The sequence below is a fragment of the Calidris pugnax genome, unplaced genomic scaffold (assembly GCF_001431845.1).
Source record: "Calidris pugnax isolate Ruff unplaced genomic scaffold, ASM143184v1 scaffold27, whole genome shotgun sequence".
In the NCBI taxonomy this organism is placed as follows: Eukaryota; Metazoa; Chordata; class Aves; order Charadriiformes; family Scolopacidae; genus Calidris; species Calidris pugnax.
This window is the reverse complement of record NW_015090893.1, coordinates 18,639,973-18,663,687: the sequence shown is the minus strand read 5'-3', so window position 1 is coordinate 18,663,687 and position 23,715 is coordinate 18,639,973. Positions and strand designations below refer to the sequence as shown.

Here is a 23,715-nt window from a genome sequence, read left to right as displayed (position 1 = left end):
TGGTCATATTTGAACAAAGTTCAATTGGAACCCATAAATTTGAAGTTTACGAGTACGAGGCCAGGCATACAAGGCCAGCTGCAGCACTGCTCCAGCACTCAGCACGGTGGTTGAAGGAGCTCGGCAGCACGCTGCTCCACATTTTGAACAACTATTTGGCCTGAAAATTAAAAAAAAAACCTAGCATGCAGTCCATTTTAAATTTATTTTTTTTTAGGCACTGTCTACATCTCTGCCTTCCACCTTTTTGGCTCTAGTTTCAGACTTTCTTCCCAGGAAAATGTTTGTAAAAATAATTTGCTATAATTAGAAAAATGTTTCATTGAAAATTCATTACTGGATCCCTGTCCTGCCACTTGGAGTTAGGCAGGCTCCAAGACAATTTTCTCTGTGACATGTTACTGCTGAGCTGACAACCAAAGTGATGCCCGTGTTTGTTTCAAAATAACCGGGTTTTTTGAATTCCAGCTCCCAGAATCAAATGATGCTGTGAGGTTTGCTACGTTTATTAAAAATTATTGATTCTAGCCCCCCGTGCCTGGTGAGAGCCCTGACTCCCAACAAGAATGGGAATAACAAGAACTGGATATATATTAGTTTGATGGTCTCTCATGCAATATCTCCTCAGACACGGTAGTGTTGCTGACAATTATTACTCTGCCTGTTCCTAAAACTCTCAGTATTTGGCCCCCAGAACCATCACTCGCACAGCCCCTGCATCCTGTGCTGCGGAACACCGGGGGGTTATCACCACTTCACCCCCCAGGAGAAGGGGGACTGTCCCTGCAAGGACAAAATCCATTTGGATGATGTGACCAAGCCCAAACGATGCCTGAGTTTTAGGTCTTCAAGTGCTCTGAGTGAGGAGCTCTGGGATGCCGGGGTCAGCACAAAGGCTCCCCAAAACTGGAAACCAGCAATTCTAGCCAGGATGAGTGGTCCCTTCACCATCCCTCTGCACTGGTACAGAGCCCTTTGGGTACAGCATCCCACTGCCCCCCTGCACTGACACAGCTCAGCATCCCACTGCTCTTCCCATCCCAGAGCTTCACTCCCAGCAAAGAAAAGCAAAGCCCAGTTCGCTCATATTTGTTAAAAAAAGAGGGAGATGGGAAGAAAAGGCAGCCCTTGAAACACATCCCCCCAACCCAGGATTTTGAGCTTTCAATATCCCTTCAGGTCTGGGACTTTTCAAACCCAGCAGAGCAGGCTGGGGCTGAGGGATGGTGACTCTCCGACCAATTACAAAGTAATTAAAAGACCCACCGTGGGCTCCACAGAGAAAGCTTTGCATATGGACTTTAATTATTATACCACAGTCTTGCCAGAAAAACACAAAAGAGGATCTGAGGCAGCTCAGAGGATGCATATGGCTTGTGTAGGTGGAGAAAGCTAAGAGACTGTTACTTTGGGTAGGAAGTGGATTTTCTCTCTCCTATAATCTTGTTAAATTACCCTGTTTTTAAATCAATGATTTATATCTCTCTCTTCAAATCCAGAAGGGGAAAAAAAAAACCTCTCTAAACAGCAAGTATGTGACAAGCAATACATTTTCACTTTCATTTATCCTCACATTGCAAAGTTCACTCAGCAAACCAAAAGTGTTAAAGGAAAATACTGGGAAGGACTGGTTAAAAAGAAAACCTTGGCTGAAATGAGATGGAAAACAGATTTCCCGGGTTAGGCAAGTATCAGAAAATAATACATAATGTTAGACATCTGAAAAAAGGAAGTAGGAAAATATTTAGGAATTTGCATAACCATTTGCAGCCTAAGAAAAGCACAGAAAAACAGTTTCATTACGAAAGGATATTTCAAATAGGCGGCCGTGCCGGGAGGGGCTGGGCTCCGTCATCCTCACCAAGAACCGGTGATTCCCCGTGCACAGCACTGCTTTTCTTGCAAGTGCCTGTGTAAAAGTGGCTGAGGATTCCCAAACAGACTGTCACTTCCCGTCTGGGTTTCGGGGAGTCTCCCCTCCCTCTTACACCACTTTTGCATCTGGGTAGGTCTAGCAGCTTCCGTGGGGAACCATCTCTTAGCAACGCTCACAAAACCAAAATGAAATGAAATAAAACCCCCACACAGACCTGAGGCAGAGGCCACGCTGCAGCCCACCTGCAACGGGGGGCACTCGGGAATTTACACCAACAGCCATGGATTTTCAGGCAGGGAAAAGGGAAAAAGCTCCAAAACATTTAAAATCTCTGCTTCATGGAGTTATACACACTCTCCCAGCAAACTGGAAGGAAATACCAGCAACCTCAGCGCTTCTCGTAGGTACACCACCATCACCACTGGCTGTGACTGTCACCCCAAAGAGCTGGGTGAGGGAAATGTGGGGCTGGGAGAGGCGCTGCCCACTGGGATGCGTTTCCCCTGGTGCCATCACCAGTGCGTGCCCCATGGCAGCACCCCCCGGGGACCAGCACCCACCGAGCTCACCACAGCTTTGGGATGTGGCACTGGGAGGAGCTTCCAAACGAAGAGCAGTGTCAACAGGTGGGAACCCAGAGTCACAGAATGGTCAGGGTTGGAAGGGACCTCTGGAGATCACCCAGTCCAACCCCCTGCCAGAGCAGGTCCACCCAGAGCAGGCTGGACAGGGCCACATGAGAGATCACCCAGTCCAACCCCCTGCCAGAGCAGGTCCACCGAGAGCAGGCTGGACAGCTGGGGAGCCTGTTCCAGGGCTCTGCCACCCTCACAGCAAAGAAGTTGTTCCTCTCTCATGTTGAGATGGAATTTCCCATGTCCTAGTTTGTGCCCATTGCCCGGTTTGTGCCCATTGCCCCTTCTCCTGTCCCCATGCACCACCGAGAAGAGTCTGGCCCCATTCTCTTGCCCTCACCCTTTAGCTATTGCTCAGCATCGATGGGATGCCCTCTCAGTCTGCTCTTCTCCAGCTGAACAGCCACAGGGCTCTCAGCCTTTCCTCGTCAGAGAGATGGCCCAGTCCATCATCATCTTCATAACCTCCTCTGGACTCTCTCCAGTAGTTCCCTGTCCTCCCTTTCACCTCCGTTGGTGAAAGCATCGCTGCAGCAACACCGGGGCAAGCGGTAGCCAAGGCACCACAGGGCATGGCCATGCCCCCCTGCACACCCCCATGCTGTGGGGTGCAGCCATATGATTTTCTGCAATATATGAGAATTTGCCCTTGGGGGTGCAGACAAGTGGCAGTGGGAACATCAGCCCACGCTGCCACCCCAGCACACAGCCCCAGCCCGAGAGCAGCCCCAAAGCCTCTGCCCCACAGAGGCATCTTTCTCCTCTCTCACCCAACCCAACCACTATGAAGTGTCCCAAACCCATTAAGCTCGACACGCCCCAAACTGGAACAAGCCAGAATGATTTACGAGGTACCGAGGTTGGCATTTGGGGACAGTTTGTCCTTGCTGAGCTCTGAGGACAAAGTCTTGTTTTGTTTGCTTATATGGAAGCTTTATTTTCCCCTCGCAGCCTGCGACTCGCGCAGCAAGCTCTGCCAAGGGGCACGAGTCTGCTCCGGGCTGAGGGACAGGGATGCTAGAGGTGACCCCAGAACAGCCCCTGATTTTCGTGGGCTTTGTAAGCTCAGAAAAGCATGAAAACCCCACACGTCAGAGCCAAGAAATTCCCTTATTCGAAATGATTGTGTCCGTTCCCGCAGAGGGGACGCGTGACGTGTGTTGGATGTTGTCCCTTTGCCTCTCTTCAAAGCAGGGTTCAAATGACTCTGAAGGGTCAGAACCTGTTTGTTCAGGCTGCTGGCGAGTCTCTCCCCTCGCTCTGAGGGACACTCTAGAGCATGAACCAACCACTTTAACTCTATTCAATTAACATCTCATCCACCTTCCCATTTCTGAAAGCCCCACCCTGGTGCTGCCATCGAGCACCAAGTCTTCGTTACTGCCCCGAGAGCAAACGGCTCTGTCCTACCACCCCAAGGCCCAGGGTCTGCGAGGGGAGAGGAGCAGAGCTGCATGTCAGGGAGCCAGGAGGAAGCACTGACATCACGGACAGACGTCTGCAGCTCTGCTGACTCACCCCTTTCCCCCCTCCATCCCCCAGCAGGGAAAACACGTCCCAGCACCAGGAGCCTTTCCCACCGCAGCCCACGTCGCTGTTGGTAGCCCCCTGGTTGAGCAAGACGTGGGGAGCTCACGTGGGGAGCCCCTTCCTATTTCTGGACCCTGGGTGAGGTGGATGGAAATCACAAGGCTCCCGGTTCCCGTGGGAAGCCATTAATAACCTCCTATATGCCGTCACATCCTCTAACGTGCGTGCTATTATGGGATGCCAAGAGAGAATCCGTTGGGTTGGTTTCTGATCAACACCTATAAATACTTAAAGGGTGGGTGTCAAGAGGATGGGGCCGGTCTTCTTTCAGTGGTGCCCAAGGATAGGAAAAGAGGAAATGGGCACAAACACGAGTATAAGAAGTTCCATCTAAACATGAGGAGAACTTCTTTACGTTGAGAATGGCAGAGCCCTGGCAGAGGCTGCCCAGAGAGGTGGTGGAGTCTCCTTCTCTGGAGACATTCAAACCCCACCTGGATACATTCCTGTAGGACCTGCTCTGGGTGGACCTGCTCTGGCAGGGGGTTGGACTAGATGATCTCCAGAGGTCCCTTCCAACCCCATGGGATTGTGTGATATGTAAGCACATGGGGCTCCTTCCCCCACGCTGCCCACCAGGCACCACCAGGACGGTCCCACCGTGCCCAGCCCTGGCACGGCTCAAGAGGTGACTTTGTGCCAATGTCCCCACTGCTGACAGTGCTCTTGGGAAGGAAATCCTCCCACGTGCCCTCGACGGCTGCGAGGGAAATAAAGGCAACAGTTCACTGAGACGTGCCTGCTTCATACCAATTGATATAAAGAGCTTATATTAACGGATCTCACTCAGATGCAAATCCCCTCTTGTAAACAAACCTTACGGGTCCCAGCCCCAGTCTCTAAGGCAAGTTCCAATCTGATTAGTTACTGCACATGCCTTAAATTCCCCATTATAGTTACCAAGGAATAAAACTATAAACTATCTTTTTGATGAGACATATTAAACACTTACTGAATTTCACCTTGAGGCACCCTTTCCAGTGATATTTAGTGAAACCGGGACCTCTTCTGGGTGAAAGACAAGTACTTTAATTTGTTTCTTTGCCCTAGTTGTTCTCCAGACCACCACCCACGCACCGCAGCCCGAGACCTCCCCAACAGTACAGCACACACTGAATTATATCTCCCACATACACGCCGCTGCTGACTGTTTTTGGATGCCTGCCTAAACCAGAGAGCACAGCACAAGGTGCACAGTTCAGTATATTAAAAAATGGGAGAAGGAATTAATGAGAAGGGTGCCCAGCAACAGTTTTCCGACTTAACTCTGGAAAGCATCTGTGGGAAAAGCACTTTGTTGAGGCGAGCTTACCTGGGGGGGATGAGGATTGAGCGTTGCTGCAGGAACAACAGGCGTGTGTGGAGTCTGTGAACTCTGGAAAAGCAGTCGGATGAGGAAACACCATCACCCCTACGCAGGAAACACATTTGTTGGCTGGTGGTTTAAACCTGGTTAAAAACAAACGGATCTACAGGCTGCTCCTCTGCAGCTCAAGGAGCCCTGAGGAAACTCTCCCAGCTCCTTTGAGCACGAGCCTTTCACTGATACCCACTTTCTTTTCCCATATAATTATTTTTTCCCCTTTTAGCTTCAGCCCTGGGCCCCTCTGTGCTCCCCAGAGCAGTGAAGTGGTTCCAGGTCACCTCAGTGGGTACATGCCCATCAGTAAAGAGGACTTGATCCTGGGTCAAAAATAGCCCGACTTCTTTCCCTTGCCTCTTATGTCACTTTTTTACTGTAATGTTTAAAAACAGGCAGAGAGAAACAGGAAAATGATCCAACTATGAGAGCTAATCGAATATTAAGAAGTATATATGTCATTTATTTGGGTTTACTCCCTCTCTTTCTAAGTAAAACAGAGACCCTAAGTGGTACCTGAGGGGGTTCATACAGAGGTGTGGGCTTTGCTTCTCTTTTCTTGCTTCGAGTTAGACTCACAATCTCAGTTCAGGAGGAAAGGTCCCTTTCCAGTAATGAAAATCTCCCAAACGTGGACTGAATCATTTGGCCCTGCAGTAGAAGACAGTAAAAGATGCATTTCTGGAACAAAAAGGAAAAAAAAAAGCTTTTCATTAAAGGTGAGCCCAGTTCCCCAGGAGGTTTCCAATGGCAATTCAACTCCTTGCCCAGGAACTGCAGCTTGTCAGCGGCAGGCACTGGGAGAAGAAAAGAAGAAATCATCTCAAACCTGTTGATGGAGCAGTAGACACACACACACTTGGCCATCATGTCTCCTTGATGTCCCTTCCCAAGGGAGAGCAGCTCTTCTGCCAGCCCCAGGACTTCCCAACCAGTACAGAACAAACATCTCCCCCTTGGCCTGGAGACACCAGAACGGGAACATTAAATTCATCACAGAAAATGAAACTGTGGGTGCCCCATACCTGTGTGAGGGGCAGAAGCTCCTGGAAGCTGCCGAGTTGCACTGAAACCAGTGCAAGTAAAGGAGGAGCCTGAGGGAAAGAGAAGAGCCAGTGCTGGAACCCTGGTGATTTTGGCATTGAAAGCGTTACAGAAAACATGCCATCCAGTTCCTCTGAGGCTTCAATTTCCCTCCCCCCAATCTTCCTTTGATTTTCACCCCCTCCTTTCCTCATGTCCTTTGAACTTTTAAAAAGGCGCTTTGAAGACATGTCGTAAAGCAGCATTTTTATTCAGCATCTCCTCTTTGATGCTCCTGCTGCTGTGAGTGAAGTGCAGCCGCGCAGGATGCGGAGCTGGAGGAGCCGAAAGCCCCAACGGGAAGGAAAGGAGAGAAAAGTAAAAGTGTGGACACGGTGTTTGTCAGCAGCTCATGGGGGACACGCCAGCAGACACTGGCAGCAGCCCTTATTCCTGCCAAATGTGCTGATTTCTGGGCTGTACAACCTGGTGTGATTCTACCCAACCTCCAATATACCAATCCTCCCATGGCACCACAGGTGGGCAAAGCCCAAGGGGAAAGAGATGGGAATGAAGGAGAGAAGTCACTCTGGGAAGTCCTTCATCCCAAATGCCATCCCCATCTCATACTCCCGAGACCCAAGATTTAGGAAGAAAGTGCCAGAAGAGGCCACCTACCCTGGGAAGAAGAAGGAACGAGCAGCCCATCCTCTGGTCCTGTCCCTTCTCCTGAGTATCTGCCTCCAACCTGGGGGGTTTAATTTGGCCTCTCTGCATCCAAAACTGCTGGTCAAAGGCAGCTGCCTGGCCCAAACCTGTCCTGTTGCAAGAGCTGGTCTTCAACAGATAACACAATCATTCTAAAGAGAGAGGACACGCAGCTATTTTGAAGTAGTTGCTAGATGCAAGATTTACTGTATCCTTAACTCTATTCACTGGTTCTTCTGTGTCAAATCTGTGTCACTTGCATTTAACCAAATCCTGGTTAACCAAATCTCATAATTTTGAATCTCAGGGGATGGAGATGTTCTTAAAGTGCAGAAAGTGGGGATACTATGGTGTGGGCAAAATCTTAATTTAAGTTTTAAAAAGATTTCTCACCACACTGGTTAGTGCAGAACAGCTGAAAATAAACAAGCCAAAAAAACCCCAAAACCTAATTAAATGATAATAATAATGAACTAATGTAAGTAAAATGAAACTTATTGCAGGTTTAAGTATTATGAACTCTAACCCTTGAATTATAACCCAGCCCTCTGATGAGGAGATATGTCCCAACTCCCAGCATTTGAGATTTTTGACACTGAAATGCCACCACAAGCTGCCCTGGATGTCCTTGCCACCAGCCAGTCCCTCCCTGCTCCCCAAACACCAAACTGAGCCCCAAGGGTCACCGGGGGGGTTCTCTTACAGAAACCCCAGTCCCCAGCATCCAGGCAGGATGGGGATGGGCTGGCTCTTCTTGTGAGAAGCCCACTCCAACACACAAGCAGGAGGTTTATCCTTCTGAAAAGGGATGGCTCAAACATGATGCTAACTACTTGCCACGGCAGATAGCATCTGGGCCACGTGCTGTGGAACTGCCACTGGGTATTATTGGATCTGTCTGTTGGGGAGAGACAGAGAGACCAAAGAAAGGATTACAGGCAACCATATTATTCTGCGTTTACAGCTACTTAAACATTGAGTCAGTGCTACAGGATTATATACATTTGATATTTCCTGGATCAGGCAGCCTGTGTAATCCATCGTGATCAAAGTTACAAGGAGGTTTTTTCTCTTAAAAAAACACCAAATCCCACCTTCAAAATAACTCTGCCAGCAAGCAGGTGATATTCCACCAAACTGTCATGGAGTTGTCAGAGTTGGAAGGGACCTCTAGAGATCCTCTAGTCCAACTCCCCTGCTAAAGCAGGGTTGCCCAGAGCACATCACCCAGAAGGGGCTTGAAGATCTCCAGAAAAGGGGACTCCACACCCTCCCTGGGCAGCCTCTTCCAGGGCTCTGCCACCCTCACCCCAAAGAAGTTACTTCTCATGTTTGAATGGAAATGACACTCTATTTCTCCCAGCATCAAGGAGTCTCCCTTCATGGTTTAGAAGCCGAAGTCACAGTCTCCATCACCACCACTACTATCAACTCCCAGTGTGCCCATCCAAGGGCACAGCCCACGGGAAAGCAGAGTAACCAGCAGAAGGAAGAGGATGCAGAGCTCACCTCCAGCTCTTCCCACCCACCAAAGCCCATTGCTCCCATCACACTTTCCATATTACAATGTCTTCCCCTCCAACTGCACAGCTCAGGGCTTAGGCTGGGCAACATTCTTTTCCCTTCCCAAGTTTTCTTTCTGAATTAGACTTGGACATTTCTGCAGTGAAGCTGTTTTTGCATCGCAGGCCCCCGTGGCACGACGCCACCGGCCGGAGCCTCTCAACTTTATTTAACCTTTGTGTAGGGAATTGCATTAACTCATCGCAAGAGAACCTCTCGGCAAGGGAGAAACAGATGTTCAGGCATTAGATAAGCTGTAAGCAAGTCCACGGTGTTTATCAGCAGGGATGTGGGGTTGGTTTGGGTTTTGTTATTTTTAAAGGCTGACCAGTGGTAGGAGTTATTCGGAAATAAGTGCAAATTATCCTGAAAACTGCTTGAGGGGCTTTTGAAAGAATGTTTTTCCTCAGTTGTTCCTTTTTACCTGCAATACCAATTACTTACTTTTTTTTTTTTTTAATATATATAAATTACAGCCAAGTATCTGCTCCTGAGACTGAATGCAGATGCAGCTGGAACAGAAAATTTTAACTTGCTTCCAACCTGGGAATTTTGCACTTTAAACTCAAAATAAGGAGAGAGCTTTATTTTAAAGACACATGTCCCTTAACAAAAGACAAATATATTTCCAGAGGGGAACCCTACAGTGTTCCTGAGAAACCAGTACTGCAGAAAATAGCAAAGTTTAAAGAGCTATTATGATTCTACTGCGCATTTATTGAATTATCTCCGTTTAACACACTCTTCCCTGCTTGGTCTTTAAAAAAAAAACCCACTAAAATATCCATGTTCAAATTATTTCTCTTGATTTTGTCTGACCTGTCAGGCATCTGTTGGTTGTGCTCAGAGCTCAGACCCTCTGCTCTGCAATTTAAGCCAAAGCAGGTCTCTGGAGGGAAAATCTGGCCATCCCTTCCTGGTGAAGTGTGTGTACACAGCCACAGACACACTCGCACCCGGGTGGAACCTCCTGATGGAGTTTCTCAAAGCGCTTAACGTGCAGCCGGTAATTTCGGGGCAGACCCGCTCCCTCTGCTCAGAGATGTGGGTTTGAGCCAACGGACTGAAACCCTGCACAAACCACGGCAAAGTCACTCGTATTTCAGTCGATAACTGGCCGACTTCTTACATAGATAGAAACCAAACTATTGCACCAACTGCAGCACCGACAGATGAGTTCTGGTGGGTCCCCACACAGCCTTTTGGAAGTTACTGTCCTGACCAATGTCAGTGGGACCAAACTTCCAATCTACAGAGGGAAAATAACTTGTCCAAAGCCACGCAGACACACAGTTCTACGTCTCAGAAGTCGTGGATAAAGGAATTGTAATTGCAACTCAGCAAATTCAATAGAATCAATTTAAGTTATATATTTATACACACACACACTCTCTCGAAGGAGAATGAGATTCAGGGGGTGACAGCCCCTCTGTGCTCAGGATTGTCCTCTTAAAGTGTTCAAAAGAGAGGCCAGGCCCTCTGTGGTGCCACGAGTTACCAACACCCACGCAAAGCAAGTCCTGCCCAGGAGATCTTGGAGAGGACAAGCAAGATCTGGCCAAGCAACCACAGCTCTTCTGGGTGCCACCAAGCAGTGCTGGGAAGCGCCACAGCAGCCTGGTTCCTCTGGCAGCAGCTGCCTTCACACAAGGAGGCTTGAGTAAATCCACCAAAGAGAAAAATTTTACATAGTCAAATGAAAACCCAGTATGTTTTGAAGGGCATTTTGTTTTACTAACCTACAGCAGAATTTTTAAGACATGCCCAAACATCTAAAGCTGCAAACATAAAAGCTGGCACTACCGAGAAACCCAGTGGCCAGCCTGCCTGCAGCTTAGCTCCCCAAACATCACCCAAACCTCCAGCCCTGAGGTTTTCATCTTCTCTAAGCCCTGCTCTCCCACGCACAGGAGGCATCTCCCCCACGCTGCCCCAGGGCTTCCCAAGGACGTGCACCAAGGGGAGGGCAGGGGAGGAGAGAGCTCGGCGCCCGCCCTGCCACCGCCAAACCCACTCTTCAGCAAACTAGGTCAAATTCAAAGGCTTTGCTCCCAGCTGAAGGTCACTACTGTCTCCCCAGCCCGCGCTGGGCCAGCTGAAATGTATTTACACTGAGAAGATGCAGAGAGGTTTTGGAGCTGGAAGTGGTTGGAGGAAAAACAGGCTGTTAAAGAGAGCGTGTGCATGAGCGCGCATCCGAAACGATGAATGTAGAGGGAGGAAAGAATTAAAAAAAACAAATCATCAGCCATTTCCCTCAAAGGGCAAGAGCACCGGCACTGCCTTCCTCGCTCCCGGTCAATGGCTTGTAGGTGTTCCCGGTGCAAACCACAGCATTCACTGGAGGTAAAGGTCTTGGATAACATTTGCAGAGCACTTTGACACAGAAAGCCCAAATCCCCCTTAACGGAGGCAAAGTCTGACAAAAGCATAATGGAAATAGGCTTCCGACGGACAAAAAAGTGACTCCCTGGCACACACACAAGCCCACGCAAACTTTCCGGCCTGCCCTCCAAGTGTGAGCACTGGTGTTTCCATTAAGCGCCTGAAGGCTCAGAAAGCATCCAGAGAAAAAGTAAACTCACAATTAGACCGAGGCATGATTTCTGTGCTCAAATGTCTACGGAATTATTACAAGTAGTTTTGCAACAGGGGTGAAGATGACCCTGTAAATTTGAGTGGCTCTTCTGACTGCCATACAGATAGGAACGCAGATTGAGCCGTCTGAGAGCATTTGTCTCAAATCAGTGTTAGCAAGATCTGCGTGAGGAGACTTCATACAGAGGAAGGTTGGAAACAGCCCTAGGTCTGGAGCCACGCTGAGCTTTGGGAAAGCCCAACTGTGGACCAGGCTGCCTCCCCTGTCCCTGTCTCCCCAGCATGACCCCACCACCAAGGTAGGCTCCCCGGAGCCTCAGGAAAGGGACACATGATGACATGGAGGTTGCATCACGGCCATCATTCACGCATTCTAGAGACCAGCTCTTCTGTCCCGATGGCCTGGCTGTGAAAGCTATAGCATTGCCTGCACGGGAAAGTTGTGTTAGAAGACTAATTAATGTATTTTGGCTGTCTTCTCATGGAACCCGGCAGCTGGAAGCAGGCACGGAGCCAGCGCCACGTGACCGCTCAGTTCTTCCTTGGACACGTTTCAGGAATCTCTTTGCTGAAGCATTCAGTTGTCCTGCACCACTTTTTTTTTTCCCCCCCTCCCCAAACTGAACTAATCAATGTCTGGCTGCTAGTTATCGTGGAGGGACGGGGAGAAACACGCACGGAAAAGCTGTTGTACATCAACCGCTGTATTATAAATATGCTAGTGATACAGCCATACACGGTATTTTGCTCCACCATTTATCTTCACGCAAGCAGAAAGGCTCTAAGCGGATGAGTGTCTGCCGTGGAGAGCAGTTTTAACCGAGGTTATTGCATTCTTGACTTAAGCCCATTTTTCTGGTTTCCATGCTAACGTCAATGAATTTAAAAAGGGAGCATTGAGTCCGGACCTTCCAATTCAGACAAAATACAGTATCTCTCTATACGGGGATTACACTCTCGCTTGGCAGAGGGATGAATCCAATGGATTCCTCCTGCCTCTCTCAGTCACGACCCCGGCTGGTCTCAAAGCACCCGTTGCCTCCATCGGCTGCTGCCGCCGTTCTCACGAGCGCTGGGCAGGAGCGTATATTCTAAATGCACAGGGATATATATGCTCACACCTCATACATGTACATACGCACACATACAGGTGTGTGTCCGGGACCAAAGACAACAGGAATGTAAATATATTTTACGCCTAATTATGGAAAGTACTTTGGCAGGAGGCGGCCGGGGGCACAAAGAGCTACTATTGAGATTCCTCAAGGCATGGCCTCCATTCAGTACACAATCGACAATATTTAGACAGTATGGGCTAGTTCCTTCCTTCGCAAGGTAACTTCCTCCGCCTGGCAGCCCTGGGGCAGGCTATAAAATGACCTTATGTTTAAGGACAGTGTCAAGTTAAATAAGCAGTTAAAGGAAAACCGTGCCTGCTCGCTCTCCCTGCTTCTCCACCCTTGGTTTCGGTAACTTCCTCCGCCTGGCAGCCCTGGGGCAGGCTATAAAATGACCTTATGTTTAAGGACAGTGTCAAGTTAAATAAGCAGGAGTGCCTGCTCGCTCTCCCTGCTTCTCCACTCTTGGTTTGCAGTTCTCTGCTGCTTTGTCTTCAGGGCACAGGCAGCTTCTCCAGCTGAAGGGAGCTGAGAAGCTGCTGGAGCCCAGCAGCCTGGGTGACCCCACTGCGTGGCACACACCGGCCGCACAGAGCATCAGGAAGAAAAGTGAAAAAAAAAATAAAATGATGGCATGCACATTCAGATCAGGAAGAAAAGTGAAAAAAAAAATAAAAATGATGGAATGCAAATTCAAACTTACATACTAATCCCGAAGGAACTCCGTTTGGGGTTCTGCCTCTCCCATCTCTCCCCCTCCCTTTTCTCCTGTGAGATGCCCAAAGGTTTTCTTGCCTTTCCACCGTGCAGCTCCACTGGCAACCCCTTCCCTCCGCGCCGTGCCCCGTTCCCATCTGCTCCCCTAACGCTTGGTTCCAGACCACAAGGCACATTGGCTTCTGAAAGTCTGGCTCTAAAACCAAATAAAAAGCTTTTCATTGACACTCAAACGTATGTGGAGCAATTCAAAAGCCTTATTTTCGTGTTTTACAGTGCTCCCACCTGAATAAATTCATTTTAAGTGCCACTTTTCCATTTGTGGATTATGAAATGTTGGGAGGTCTGGATGCCCCAGCCAGGTACCAAAAGGCAATATATTTCCCACTTGCAGGAGTCTGTCGGTGCTGCTCTAACACGTACAGAGCCCTGGCCCATGCAGCCTCCCAGCACGACCAGAGCCCTGCCTTGGACCCACAGCCACGGACAGACGGACGGACAGCGGGTCCTCTGCTCGCAGGGAGGGATGGGTGAGTAGCCTGGTAAGCTGTAAAGCAACGGTGGGACTTGAATGTGACATGGCCCAGTGGAAAAAAAATTACCAATATAAAGTTTTTCCTAATCCACCCACCTTCCTGCTCCCCTTTGGAGCAGAACAGCTCCATTGTACCGCGGGGTCTGCTCAAAGCCAGATCCTGCGTGGGGGAAGGAGGGCTTCCACCCCACCTGGGTACGAACACACACACAACTCCCATCAGACTGGGTTTCTCACAACCACCCTGTTCAGATACAGACATGATTCTGCCACTTTCAGCTACAAGCACAGCACTGCCTTAAATTACACGTATATCAGTGGGTGCAAATGCCTGCGTGCATGATAGATGCAGGCACACTCACCTTACATGTTCACATCCACAGCCATACAAGCACAGCACTGCCTTAAATTACACGTATATCAGTGGGTGCAAATGCCTGCGTGCATGATAGATGCAGGCACACTCACCTTACACACCCACAGCCGAAATCTGGAGAAATAAAGCAGCATGGAATTGTTGGCTCTGCCTATATTTAATTTTCTGGACATTTTTAATCACATGGAATGACAGCTTAGGTGTGTCAGAGCACCCCTGGTTACCAATCCAGGGGACAAAAATGCTCTGTGTGCTAAAGCTCTGTCGACCGTGGGAACACCTATCATCCTATCAAACACATAAAATACCAGCAAGTTCAGCACTTTTCATTAAAAAAATTAAAATCTAAATCACAATGACTCCGAAAAGAAGAGGTACTATATACGCCTGCTTCGCCCCAGTCAGCCTATGCCAGGTTTGCCCCAGCCCTCGGTAGCTCTCGAGCAAAAACCAGAAGGTTTAAGCTTATTCCACTCGTGCAAGGAAACTTCTCTGACAAACCAAAGGCGCCTCTGGCCGAGGAGGCTGCAGCAAATGGTTCCTCACTCCTCACACGTACCAACCTCTCACAGTAATGCAGGGACAGAAGCACTAGGTGGCAAAAAAAGCCAACAGGTCCTTATTAGTTACACTCTGGAAATGAGCATTAAATGCATCTATAAAATTTCAGGCAGTTGAATGCCAACCAGGATGGATATCAGCCCATACACCCATCAGCACGTTTTATTGCTCCCGAGGAAGCGAGGGCTCACAACTGTAGAAAGAGAAGGGGGAGAAAGGGGTTAAACTCCAAATTGTTACTGAATAAATGTTAGCAAAGTACAAATAGCATCTTGCTGGATTTCTGTGCGCTGTTTCCTTCCTGCTAATGGCAGTGTAATAAAGCATCAAAATAAACAGTAATCAAAAAAAAATGGCTAGAATTGGTCTGTATTCCAGATGAGAAACATCTGCAGGGGGAGATCAGCAGATCTTTTCTCTGTTTCCTGGGCAATTAGTTGGACAATGCTGCACTCTCATAGGTAAAATTATTCTCCCAGCCTCTTCTATCACTTCATAAATTAAATCAGTATTTTTGGAAAGGAAGGGGAAAAAAAAAATCAATAAATACCTCCAGATAAATAAGAGCAAAAGACTCCCTTAGATGTAGTTTAGATCCTGCCTTCATGAACATTTCCTGCACAGCCCTTCTCATTTCTAGCTGCGTTTTCTCCGACGGATGAGGGGGAAAAAGAACCCTCAAATGCTTTAAAATGTCATTCCTTTCCTACACCAAAAAAAATATAGGAGAAGGGTATGGTTAGACTAATGTATCCACTCTCTGACTTGTTACCAGACAATAAACAAGGACAGTCTCATTAAGTTTGGAACCACTACAGCCAATTATGAAAGCATTGTGTTTGCCATACACATTGATTAGAAAAGCTGTTTATTTGAACTAATAAAGCAGTAAATGAGCTGAAATTGTCTTTTCTTTATTTTTAATATGATAAATGGAATAAACTATGAGTACATCTGTTCCGAGCCTCTTTTCCACAATATGGTATGCCTGAAAAGCCTGAAAATGTTCTTTGCTATTCCAACGTTTCAAATTAATGATTTTCTGCAAAGCATCACCTACAAAACATCCATCAGTGGATGTTTTCATCCACTGATGTTTCCATCATTCTGCATTTAGTTCACATTCTAAACTCAACCACATCACGTGGGGAGGAGAAAACAGGCATTAGCCTGCAAACAAAATATGGGCATCATAGCCATGGACCTTGAGCCTCCCCCAACAGGATAAGCCCCTGACTGAATGGCATGAAGAAAAACTACTCTTAATTTGATAATATACATAGTCCAGTCTTAGGATCTCCCGGGATCAGTTCAGCTGGAGCTGGGAACACAGCCCTGTTCCCTGCACCACCTCTGAATGGGAACTCAATACAGCAGAAAATGGTGAAAAAAACATCAGCAGATAATGAGCACTTTATTTTAGGCTGCGGTCAAGTAATTTTCTTTTCTGAGAAGGTTTTTTTTTTATTGTATTTAGTGATTTTTTTTTTTTTTTTAAGGGGAGCCACGGTAAAGTTTCTACATAAAGGAAAAGCAAACAGCTGAAGAGTCCTCCCTGGGCTTTGATCCTCCCTGCTGACAGCAAACCATGAAGTGTTTGTTAAAATCCTAATCCGATTTAAAACTGCTTTTGAATGTGTTAGGGGAGGAAGTGCTGGCTCTCGCTGTCCCGTCCAGCCCAGGATTTTAAAGCTGAGTTATTCTGCTTGTGCAAAACCAGTGTTCCCCCCCCAGGCAGTCATTGCTTCGGCCAAAAGCACCCACCCGGAGATAAAGCCCATTGGAAATGGACAGTTAATACATCTATCTATTCAGGGAGCAAAAGAGTACCCAAAGAAAGACTCATTTTCTTGGCAGAGGCACCAACACGCCCCACTGAGGTGCAATGGCAAGAGGAGGGGGCCTCCCACCAGCCCAGCCAGACCCTGCCCATCTCCCCAGACCCCTCCCTGCATTCCTCATCTCCAAATTCAAGTAGGAAAGGCAATCCCTGCCGGTGTCCTCCTGGGCTGGGACACACAGGGGGTGCCACCTCCACCTCCTTTCCAACACACGATTCCACAGTGGTTGGGAGGGGGGGGGTCAGCACAGCCCCGTTCCGTGGGGGTAACCACAATCACTGCTGGGCACTCCCAAAAGCCCTGACTCCGCAAAAGAGAACAGAACACTTGTATTGGCAATATTGCAGAATCAGCCAGTTCCTATTGATCGCTAATTAATGAGTTGCCGGAGCTCTGTGCAGCTCCCCAGTAACTAAGCTCTCTCTCAACCACCTAAAGCAGGGGAAAAGTCCAAGCAAGAGCAAGACGCCTGCTCAGAGCTGGCAGTCACTTGGAAAGACTTGAAAATAAGGCAAGTTGGAGAGTTGCTTAACACACACTGAAACACAGGGGAGCCCGAGCACTGTACGGTGCACAAACACACACATCTCAGGACATGGAGTGTGAATCCCAACACAAACAATGCCATGAACCCTGCTGACAACACGACCCTGCTTACACAGCATTGTAGGGCCGAATCCCAACACAAACAATGCCATGAACCCCACTGACAACACGACCCTGACCCCAACACAGAATTGTAGGGCTTGGAAGGGACCTTTGGAGATCATCTAGTCCATCTCACAGCCATCCCAACAGCAACAGGCAGCTCTTGCACCAACTGCTAAAGAGCATTTCTGTGATGTGGGTCTGGATTAGTATTTTTCTTAACATCTGTTGAACCTAGCACATAAAACTATTTCTACGTTTTTCTTTTAAAAACACCATTTCAAAGGGAATCAGTATCAAGCAACCTGCAGAAGACTAATGTAGTGATGGTTGACCAAACTTCAGCTGCTCCATCTTTCCCTTGTTGATGAAGGGAGATGATCTGGTGTTGGGAAAATGCCGTGCAACAGCTCACCCACCCTCCCAGCACCTCTCCAGAGTTCCACCATTCCCACCCAGATCCTCAGCAGGTGCCCAAGGACCATCAGTCTCATCCAAAAGGCTTCACTGACCGGCTTCGGGACAAACTGTTGGCTAGATATTTTGGGACTTATGAAAATACACAGGCACAAGGAGTGAGGAACCATCAGAGACACTCATTTCACTGCAGGTCCGAGCTCTGGGCAGGCTCCTGACGTGCAGGCACTGCAAAGCCTAACGAGGGAAGTTGTTTTGAGAGCACAAAGTGTCCTTATTCTTCACAAAATGGAAAATTTGTAAGATGTCCGCAGGCAAGCCAAGCCAAACACAAACTGCATGCCTGCCGTGGCACGGGGACACAAACGCTGTGATTGTTAATGTGACAAAGTCACACATCTAGTCACACAAATCACCAGAATGCAGAATTCCCCAGTTTAAAGAAGGAAAGCAAAAGTACTGTCAAAATGAGCCGCGCTCGGGGCCAGGGCAACTGCACTCCTTCAAATGGTGCACTGCTTCCTGGCTTTGGGGAGAGAGAGGGAGGGATCCCACTTACTCTATATCAAGTGGTATCTGTGATTTAAATGTACAACAACAACAAAAAACCCCATAAATGCCCGAAATAGGCTCCAGCTGCCGTGGATAACACATCCCTCCCCCCAGGCATCCAAGAGCCCAGCCGAAAGCCACCAGCATCAGGAGCTGGCCCTTGCCACCGACCTCTCACAGGTGCAGCACCACGGTGGAGCACCATCTGCCTTCTCCACAGCCAGCTGCACAGCGAGGGGCCAGAGAGCATCCAGGAGATCAGAGGCTGAAGACTACTTATCTAAAAAGACCCCTATTTCTACTCAGGGCAGAGTTAATGAGGGCTTAAAGCACTTACAGTCCGCCCAGAAGCACTGGCCGCGCTCCATTCGCAGGAAGAGCTGGGCTGTCTCTGTGAACACTCGTGTGCATCGCAGCGGTACCTTCACAGCAGAACTCTTCCAGGGTTGAAGATGTCCAACTGGAAAATACCCACAGTTAAGACCAGGAGCACAGAGGTGCAGCAGGAACACTGGCCAGGGAGCAGAGCTTGCTTACCTACAGGTCTCATGGCATGTCAGCAGATGGGGTTTTAAGTCCCCCATCGTTTATTCCAATACATTATCATTCTCTGGACCCTTGTGTTTTGCTGTCAAGAGAGCATCAATCTTTGTTGGGGATTTGAGCAGCCTGGGAGGTGTCCCTGCCCATGGCAGAGTGGGTGGAACGAGACGATTTTTAAAGTCCCTCCCAACTCTAATCAAACTACAATTCTTTGGTTATCTGGAACTGTAACTTGGCACAGGTGCTCCTGTAGCCCAATGACTCCGTTACTGCAGCCAGAGAGGTGCAGGGCCCTGCTGCACCAGGAGCCACGCACCCAGAAGGACAGCCTTCCTCCTTCAAGGAGTTCACAGAGGAGGAAAACAGGAAAGTTAAAGATTTAGGATCCTCACATCTGGATTCTGTCATCACAGCAGGATAAAACAAAGCTGTGATCCAACCTTCTTTGGTCAAGTGTGGATCAGAAGATGAATGTACACACCTCAGCTTGGCGTGTCCTTATTTTCTATGTGCACAGTCCACCACGAGATTGTCAGGAGCAGAGATTTCGACAGGAAAACTAAGGCCCCAGGACACCAGGATCAGAAATGTGCTGGTAACTGGCAAGATGTCAGAACAGTTTCCTTGGCTGGAGCCAAAAAGCAGCAATTTTGCCTTGGAACTGTTTATGAATCCCGGCTCCAGAAAAGCTTAAGAGACTCAATGTGATCATTTAGAGAGTAAAACGAGCCTGCGTGTTCGCAGGACACAGGTGTCGGTTCCGGGGAGATCGAATGGCCTGGTTCTTCGGGGGGGGAGCGGGGGGTGGAAATGCTCTTCCATGTGCCAACACGCATTTAGTCATGATTGAGGCTCTCATGTTACTGGGTCCCAGCTCGAACACGGTCTCAGAGCTGCTTCAGCCCAACAATCAATTACCTCATGTTTTTCAGAAAGTTTCAGAAGGTAAGAACGGGGGAAAGACGACACGAGGCACCTCCCCTCCCTTCCAAGAGCAACTCCGAAAGAGCAAAATGACCTTTACTTTGGGAGGATGTGCTTATGTAGCAGGAATGTTATATTTTTTAAATGATCTCTTTTTAAACAATTAAAATACACACCCACACCATATGCAAGTACGCAAGTCAAAAATCTCTGCTTTACATCACGCACAGTGCTTTTAAATGACATCTCCTTTTTCCGGGGTGGAAAATCACAGTCAGCATTTGTATATAAATATTATTACACAGCTTGAATGTACAAGCCAGGAAACAGAGAGTACTGCATGACAACGTGCTAAAAATTCCTCGCTACATTTTATTTTTTTTTTACGTTCAGAAGGCAGCAGTGTTTGAGCAGGGATCCCATTGTCACACACCGCACCGTGCCCGCAGCCACTGAACCAACACTTCGTCCAGAACCAAAGTACCACGGCACACAGGGTGTTGTCTCCTCACCCCGAGACACTGATGCACTGCTCTCCTGAAAATCAGTGATTAATTCAACCTGCACATACGTTAAATCCCGGGCTATCGTTATGCTCTGACTACACGTATGCCTACAAACAGTAACATTTTAATTAAGAATGTAAGCACATCCTCCAAAACGAAACAGATGAAGAGATCATGCTGGCATGCATTCTCTTTAAAGTAAGAATAATATTACTTGTCTAATAATATTACTTTATTTTAATAATAAAAGTAGTTTTCATTATATATTTTCACTCACAACAATCCTCCTCCATAGCCTACAAGGCCAAAGACTAGGAATTGGCTTCATTTTGGACTAAGATCACGCTTAGGATCAATTACAATTCAATAGTTTGCCCCTGTCTGTTGAGTGGCACGAGATCCCAGGTTCCTAGGAGATTTTAGCTTGCTATTCCAGGGCTAGAGACACAGCAGTTTAATAGTCCAGGGCTTTTCCATCTCCAAGCAACAAATGACAAAACCTGAAATTGGGATTTTCATCAAATCCTAATCCCCCCCTGTATCAAATGGTGAATTCTCTACTTTGCTGCTAAAAATACACCCAACTGGCCCACGCTAGCTGTTTAAGCATCCATAAACACTGGTTTGTTTTTTGAAAGCCACACACTTCCATGTGTCCACAATGTGCTGTTTGACTTTGAAAACAAAAACACTTCCACTGGAGATACACAGTGTTCCATTAAAACAAGTCTATCCAATCCCTAAGGCATGAAAGCCTTAAATGGGGATAAACCACGTCCAGAACACGCCTGTCACAAATATCCTGCTGACGAAACGCTGGGCACTTTTTGGGAAACTGCCGCATTCACGTTAAATTTCTGTTTGTAGGCGCTAAGATCATCAAATACAGAGCAATAAAGAAAGTCCATTGCTAACACAGATTCCCTGCAGGAATTAGCAGGGGGTGCAGGTGCAAGAAAGGCCCTAGGTAGGGCTGTCCTTAAAGAATCTTACTGGGTTCCTGCTGGACAAAGCAGAAGTAACATAGCATCGTTGACAAGTCATTTCAGGCTTAGTAAGAGAACCCGGGGCAAAGAAGAGGACACATGACATCCCCCAAAAGTATATTAGTTTTTTTTAGAAAAGAAGTAGCTTGGTGCTGCTTGGGATGCAGAAAACAGGAGTGGAACAAGGAGGTGGTTTCCATTCAACCTCAGGTTTCACCACTCTACAAATTTCACTATAAACTGCTAAAGAGCATCAGCCAAACCTCCCCCACACCCTTTGGAGCCCTTCAGTCAAGTCAGCAGCAGCTGGACGAGGGCTCCTGCCCAATACACTCCCAGGATCTTATCAGTAGGATAAATCCACATCATTTCATTAATCATCTCACTGAATTTGTCTAGATATGTCAAAAAATGATGAGGGCTCCCTGCTCCTTCAGCTGCCAAGCTCCTGTCAGGGATATCAATTAGCAGATCAGCTATCAGAACTTAACATTCCCAACAGTTTGGGGGGCCAAAATTTGATTTGATTATGAAATTCAGGGTCATTTCCAGATTGTAACCACTCAATTTCTGATGACTTTGATAATTAAGACAAGCTTTGAGCTGAAGTCTCAAGTCTCTTTCAGCACATGCTTTAACGAAAAGGAATCCACAAAACCAATGAATAAACAGGTCAAAATCCTTACAAATAACTTTTCCCTTCTGACATTAATCCTTTCAAAGAATATTGGACATCACTCAATAATCCTGGAATGGGTTAGTATATGGACAGTAGACTTAGCTTTCAAACTGAAAAAGTGGGGGTTTAGACTGGACTGAAATACAAATCTCATCACAACTCCTGTAACTCTGGGCCAACAAGCCCTTATGTATTTTTCTCTTTTCTTTTTTTCCATTTCCCAAACATTTTCCATTTGTCCCACCGATACGAAAAGCTCCTGCACTGCACTGTGCACCAAAACGTCTGTGAAGACGTGCACAAGGACTTCAGAGTATTTTCCCCTCAGAGGAACTTGACGGTCACATCCCATTGCATTTGAAATTTGGGCTATTTTTGCCCGTGTGCATCACTCAGCGCTTGTCCTCATCGGCTCTCGCCTGCCAGGACGATGACTAACTTTCTCCCTTCACTTGTTCCCTCCACCCCTGAGAACATTCACATCCATCTGGAGTTTCTCACAACAAAATATTTTTAAGCTAACCAAAACACCGTAAAACAGGATCAGCAAACTCCACTCACTTGTCCCCGTGTCCTCCCGAGTCCCAGCACACGACGGCACCGACATCCCAGCCCCGAGCTGGAGCTGAGATGGTGCCCTTGACCTGGGGCTGGTGGAAAGTGAAGGCTCCCATTGATGCCAACACAGCTCTGCAGAGGACCCTGGGGGAGAAACCCTCTTTGTATTAGGGTCTGTACAGATCTCTTCTTAATTAGATCCTGTTCGTTGTCTACCATTTAATACAGCTTCCCATTTTAAAAGAAAAAAGAGAATCACAGAATGGCAGAGGTTGGAAGGGACCTTTGGAGATCATATCCTCCAACCCTCTGCCCAGAGCAGGGTAACCCAGAGCAGGCTGGACCAGGCCACATCCAGGTGGGTTTTGAATCTCTCCAGAGAAGGAGACCCCACACCCACTGTGGGCAGCCTGTTCCAGGGCTCTGCCACCCTCAAAGGGTGGAAAGAAGTTCCTCCTCATGTTGAGATGAAATTTCCCATGTTCCAGTTTGTGCCCATTGCCCCTTCTCCTGTCCCCGGGCACCGCTGAGAAGAGTCTGGCCCCATCCTCTTGCCCCTCACCCTTTAGCTATTGCTCAGCATCGATGGGATCCCCTCTCACTCTGCTCTTCTCCAAGTGAACCGTCCCAGGTCCTTCAGCCTTTCCCTGGCAGAGAGATGCCCCAGTCCCCTGATGCTGGGGATGTCTTCAAGCAGCCCACCTTTCCTCATGCTCCAGGAAATCCAGCCTGACTTCAGCTCTCCATCCCAGCAGGAAGAAGAGGCTCAGGAGGACGCTTTACACAAACTACCCACATTCTACCCAAGGAACAGAAAGCTAAGGAGGGACAGAAACAAAGGGACGTTATCAACTGAACATGAATTAGTTACCTTAATTAGCAACTGGGAACTGAACAAGATGTAACAGCTCTAAGCTGCAGCAGAGGACACGGATTCTGAGGTGTGGGAAAATCCTGGTGACTAAGCCTGGTGTGACAGAGAGACCAGGGAGAAGAAGGGCCAGTCACCAGCAGGGACGTGCAAGGCTGGCCTGGAAACACGGGTGCTGGGAAGGGCTGAGAAGGAGCTGCAGCCTCTGGAGAGGTGATGGGGGGCCAGCACCTCCAAAGCCCAGCCACCCCCGAGCTGCTGGCACCCCCCACCACAGCCCCACGCTTTCCCCGTTCCACACATCCTCCTCCAAACCTTAAAGTCCATGTTGCAGAGCCGCCGTGGTGCTTCCCTGCCTCCCCTCCACAAGGGCAGGAAAACAGGTCTCGCAAAAGCAAACTCTTACTAATTTCAAATACTATCTGCTTTTGTTCATCAGCAGTCGGGGCTAATTACCACAAGGAGGAAATATGTCACCTGAAATTCATTGCCCAGACTGTTCATCCTTAGGCTGCGAGTCTCCGACATCA

General features: G+C 48.0%; 1 long non-coding RNA gene across 2 annotated transcripts in view; it reads right to left on the bottom strand.

Annotated features, from left to right (window-relative positions):
- Nucleotides 1-18,584, bottom strand: part of LOC106891555 — a 32,492-nt gene extending 13,908 nt beyond the window's left edge. The window contains exons 1-5 of one of the 2 annotated variants that reach the window (XR_001412712.1): nt 18,456-18,584; nt 7,163-7,344; nt 6,291-6,422; nt 5,978-6,112; nt 5,414-5,512 (exon numbers count right to left, since the gene is read on the bottom strand). This is a non-coding gene — a long non-coding RNA (uncharacterized LOC106891555). The remainder of the gene's footprint in view (nt 1-5,413; nt 5,513-5,977; nt 6,113-6,290; nt 6,423-7,162; nt 7,345-18,455) is intronic. The other variant, XR_001412713.1, reaches the window with a different exon arrangement.
- Nucleotides 18,585-23,715: the final 5,131 nt, after the last annotated feature.